The sequence below is a fragment of the Micromys minutus genome (genome assembly GCF_963924665.1).
Source record: "Micromys minutus genome assembly, chromosome: 1".
In the NCBI taxonomy this organism is placed as follows: Eukaryota; Metazoa; Chordata; class Mammalia; order Rodentia; family Muridae; genus Micromys; species Micromys minutus.
The window spans coordinates 188,370,623-188,376,468 of record NC_137969.1 but is presented as its reverse complement, the minus strand read 5'-3'; the positions used below and the strand labels follow the sequence as shown (position 1 = coordinate 188,376,468).

At 31.9% G+C, this 5,846-nt stretch overlaps 1 pseudogene across 1 annotated transcript; it reads right to left on the bottom strand.

The window, feature by feature from the left end:
* Positions 1 to 2,546: 2,546 nt before the first annotated feature.
* Positions 2,547 to 3,093, bottom strand: LOC308417031 (AP-1 complex subunit sigma-3-like; annotated as a pseudogene). Its single transcript has one exon. The product of its transcript is annotated as an AP-1 complex subunit sigma-3-like (transcript).
* Positions 3,094 to 5,846: the final 2,753 nt, after the last annotated feature.

Here is a 5,846-nt window from a genome sequence, read left to right as displayed (position 1 = left end):
TTAAAAATTTTACAAAATATGTTTTAATTAAATTTGCTCTCCTTCACCAAGTCAAAACCTCTCAGAGCCTTTCCTACCTACTCATAGCACATGCTATTTTCTCTGTCTGTCTCTGTCTGTCTCTCCCTCTTTCTGTCTATTCCCCCTTTCTCTCTCTCTCTCTCTCTCTCTCTCTCTCTCTCTCTCTCTCTCTCTCTTTCTCTCTCTGTATATATATATATATATATATATATATATATATATATATGTGTGTATATATATATATATATATATATACACATAAAAGAAGTAGTAAGAATAAAGTATATATGTATATATATATATATATCCCTGCCTTTCTTCTTTACTTTCTACCTTCTTAATCATCGTCTAATATCTACTTATCATCTATTTTTCATTTATCCACCTATTAATTTATCTAATCTGTCTGTCTATGTACCAATCTTCTATCAAAAAAAAACCCCTAAGAATTAAAACAATTAATTGTGCTGATTAGGTTATGTTGATTTTTTTCTACATTTGCTTGGAATAATTTCCAAAATTTCAAAATATATCATATGACCACATTACCTGAACTTACTACTAATTAGTCTTAAAAAAATACCAAGCTGTTCTTTATCCCATTATTTATTTTTTAACATATTTTTAGCCTTTTATTTGGATGTTTTATACAAATTCAGTATTATTTTTTTACCTTTCGTTTGGTACTTTTTCTTAGAATCTTATAATAATAAAGAAAATATATGATTTTTCACTAAAGCTCAGGAGAGCTGTTCCCTAAATCCTCTGCATTTACTTCAGTGTATCATATAAATATGATCAGTTTCTATGAATTCACTGGCAGGAAAAATCCTTGTGCAAGCTAGAAAAGACCATTTAATGAAGCTCAAAAGATACTTTCCTCCAATACAAATGGGAAAGAACTGGAAAACCTCTGAAGTTACAGAAAGTTCAGTTCTAAAAAATGTTTGAAAAACAATGACTTTTACCCTACTTCTTAAAAAAAAGTTAATGCAAAAAACTGGACTGCTCAAACAAAGATGTTCAGAAAGAACAAACGTCACCAAAATTATATTAATTTGAAGATAAACCAGCTATTAAAAGCTTAGTAATTAGCTTATTTGCAATCTGAATCATTGCTTTTAAATAAATGGTCATGCTAAGGAATGGGTCAGTTTGTCTGTCTGTTCTTCTGCTCTGGTTTTGCCATCTTCCCATAAATATGCCTGACGAGATGAACCAAAGGCAACAGCCTCATTCCCCAAGGGTCTGCTGTATGAGAGCTCTCTCAGAATACAAAATCATGTACAGTATTGTCTTAGGAAATCCACAAGAGTTCTCAGCACTCAGATGCGAAGGACACCAAACCTCAACTCTAACACTGAGAACTCATATACAAAACCACAGACAGAGACATCATGAACAAATGCTCCAAGCAGCTTCCTACTTCATGTCAGGATGCTCAGTACCTGTATCTGCAGAATTTTTTTTTGGAGAAAAGAAAGTGACATGGTCGCAGTAATTATGGTCAGCAGAAATTTTTTTTTTTTTTCTGGGTAAGAGGAGAAAAAAAAAAAAAAAAAAAAAAGAATGAAATAGTCACCTACCATCAAGGGTACAGTGAAAATACATATGACCTAAAGAAGCCTTAAACATTCACCTCACATTAAAGATATTTCTTTAAGTCTCACAAAGAATAAGATACCTGAAAATAAAATATCTAAAAAAAATATCACAAGGAGAAATTGGAGCATGAGATATAAAATATTAGTAGAGATCACAATTATTGCTATGTAAATATTGCTGTAGCTCTTGCTTAGTATTATGGTAATAACAGGAGATGCTGTAACATTTCATCTCCAGATCTCTAAAAACCTTAATAAATAGTTTGTAGAAACCACAACCTTACTGAAATGTCCCTTATATTCAATTGAAAACAAAGTAAAAACCTTGATCTAGCACCTTCTAAGACATCAAAATCTTTTATAAACTTTTATCCAATTCTTTAAAAAAAAAGTTGAATTCAAGACATTAAAGTCATATACATTGTATCTGACCTGAAATTACAGTAGCAATGAACATATTAAAAATATCTAGCATCATGTATGAAATCTGAGCTACTAACATAAACTTAATTTATGTACAGCTTTAAACATTTAGGAAAGGCATTTATTACATAAAATATACTTTACATTCAAAATTGTGTGTTATTCCAAAGGTAGAAGATCAACTGGCAACAAAAATTATCATATTGCAACTAATATTTGAATTTACCTTAAAAATACCACAAGGAATTAAAAGATAGCAAGCAGCTATTCCGTTGAAACAACAAGAGCCACATTGAGTATTAATACATAGTACAATACAGACAGGTAGCCACCATAGGGACAGTATGCTAACAACTTTAAGTATTGCCAGCTAGGACAGAATCTCTTTAAGTCATTTTTGGTGTGGGTCCAGGGGCCGTGTGGAGACTAGATGCAAGAACTTGCTTGTTTGTAGGTTCACAGCATGGAGCCCTCAGAATCTTCAAGCAGACTGTACACTTAAATCGTGGGCTTGTTCATGTATTCTTCCATTGTCTCTTGTAGCATATCAGAGTCTTCAATGGTCTTGACTGACGTTTCCTTGGATGTTTCCTGAATTTCTCCACCTGTTATAAACTCATCAAGGATAAAATATGCCTTTTCAAAATTGAAGATAATATCCAGCTCACAGACATTTCCAAAGTATTTATCCAGCAACTCCACATAACGATGAACAATCTCTAGTGTCAAGAGCTCATTGTCTTGATTTTCTATTGCACAGCAAAAAATACAAACTAGCATACCCTTTATATACGAGCTTCAGCTCCTTCCAGTCAATGAAGCTGCTGGTCCTGTGCCCACGAGACAGGATGGTCTGGATGATCTCCCGGGTGATCTTCTTTCTCTCTTTGTCAAGGAGCGTGGTGTACCATTTCTGCAACCGCAGCTTCCCTTGTCGCCTGAAGAGCAAGATGAAATGTATTATGTTGGCCGCAGCCGCCTGGGTCCAAACAGGGGCGATCGCCCGGGATGCGAGGGCCAGGAGAGACTGTAGCAGCCCGGGCATCTCTATCCCATTATTTGGGAACACAATCCAGAGCTTATTTTGTTTGTTGACTCTGTCCTATCGATGATCAGAATTTCCTGTCTATTGCGACAGTGTGCCTACTTTCAGAAATGTACCAAGTTTTAAGTACATACTCTCAATCTTGAATAAATAATACTTGAAAGTTTTTGATTCTTTAAATGTAGAGTACATTCATTCAGTATTTATCTAAAGTAAGAACGTCTTTTCTCAAGGTACACAATGTTCTACTATTATAAAACTTATCCTAGATATGGGAGTTGCATGTACTTTCCTGGAGAAGGAAGACATTGCTTATGTAGGACTGTTTCTACTATTGAACACACACACACACACACACACACACACACACACACACACACACACAGTAAGTACATTAATGTGATAAAATATGAACAGAAGTATTAAATGTCAATTTGTGGTCAGAACTAAACTATACTATTCAATTTTTCATTCACTAGCTCTTTCCTGTACTTTAAGACCCAGGACAGGTATTGCCTCAATATCTTGGGTCATAGTACAAATACCTGTCAAGACAATTTGGAGTTTTCATTGGGAAAATTTACCTGTTTTAGTCCAAGTGCCAAATGTGAGTATGTATCTAACCACATAACAAAGTAATCAGAACTGACTGATATGAAGAATATGTGGGGTATAGCATTGCTAAGAACAGAGTATTTTTAGGCCAGAGAAGAAAATCTTTGACTTTCTTTGGCAGCCTGGTTCACTGACTACTGTCTTACATCTCCTATGATGAAATGGATGGCTTTGGTGATTTTCAGATGATGTTCCAATGATCTGAGAAGTACTGAAAAAGCTTCAATCATATTAGGATTCTAAAAAGAATTGTATATTTATTAAAAAACTGTGTGAAAAGATATTTTCCTTCAATTTAGAAGAGTAGCTATGATTAGGATTATCAAGTAAGACAGAGCAATTTAAATCTCTGATTTCAACTTCATTTTTTTTCTTCTCAGCATGTAGGTACCTATATTGAAACAACAATTACTGAGCAAAAAATAAGGGCCAAATACTTTAAAGCATACACCTACATTTTCAAGGGTAATCTTCTTCCTATTATGTAAATGATATGTGGAATAAATTTAAAATGCAAAAAGAAAAGAAAGCAATGTCTGAACATTCTTACTTGCAAGCATTTGGTTGTACTCAACACTACTCTGAGGCTGTATGTATGCATTGAAAAACAACTAGTGTTGAAAAATGTAGTCTATGTCACATCTTGATTTTCTTCTGACTTTATAAAACTTTACATCAAATATATTTCTAAATAATGCATTTTAACCATCTCCTAATAATTGCTGATAATATGTTTACTGAATTTTTGCATCTTCTGTACTTTTGTTATTTTGGTTTAAAGGCTATTTAACCTTTAGGATTTGCAGGAAGTTTACCTACACATCATTTTAGTGAATGAGTAGCACACTGGTGCATACTTGTAAAATGCTCCTTGGGCATATGTACCAATTTGATACCTAATTTAAATATACAAGTGTTGTTTTAAAGCCTAATAATTAAAGATATACTTATTGTTACTATTGCATGTTACCTTTTAAATAAAATTATCTTTTACTTTTTAATATATTTTTCACAATACTTATTTTCTAGTCATCAAATATCAAATGTTCTGTGTAATAAATTTACATTTAGAAGAATTATTTTTTATTAATTTCAATTCACCATTTTTATTGTTATATTTTAATTTAAATCTTTGCAGTGGGTGCAATTTTTAATAATATGATAAGAGCTAAAGTACTTGTCTCCTTAGTATATATTAGCCACCATTTATGACGTACAAACCTCTAAATTTTTTAGCTATTCATACAATTTTTAAGACTAATAACTATTTTATTATATAAACACTATACATGTTACAACTGGCTTACATCTTAAGTCATAAATAATTATGTTGACATAATTATCTAAGTAATTTTCTTATAGCTAATATATATTCCCACTTTACTATTGTCAGTGTTACTATGAATATTTCCTTGCTCGTTTGCTTTATGAATGGGCTTTGGAGTCAATGAAAAACGAAATTTTAAAAGAGTCTGATATTTTAATACCAAATATTTAATCACTATCCACTAAAGTTACTTATAATCATAGAGAAATTATGCTATATGAGTTTAATTCAACATGTCCCCTTCACCTTCATGTCTTACTTAACGATTACATAATATTCTTATGTTCATGAAATTAATACTTGATAAAGAATACATATAAAATCCTAATGGTATTTTTGATCGTATCCTGAAAGTAGAATATGTATGCATATATAATACGCAGTGCTTTAACTCTTCTTTTTATTTTTTTGAACAACTTTATTTTAAAAAAACAAAGATAAATGAACAAATTTTAAGCATTTTTGCGTTAAAGTATAAAAATACATTTTTGTCAGTGCTTGGTATTTTTTTCAATGGTTTGATAGTGTGCATTAAGGTCTTACTATTATAAATGAGCATAAAGTACATGTAAAACAGGATGTAACCCAGAATTAGTCAAAGTTTTATTGTTGTGTAAGGATTGAGCATAATTTTTTTCTTTACTTTTTTTTCCCTTGAACTTCACACAGTCTGTGACTTGATTCAGGGGTGTTCAGAGCTTTTTGAAGTTAGTATTCCATTATCAGTGAGTGTATATTATGTCTGTTCTTTTTTGAATGGGTTATCACACTCAGGATGATACTCTCTAGATGCATCCATTTTCTTAAAAAT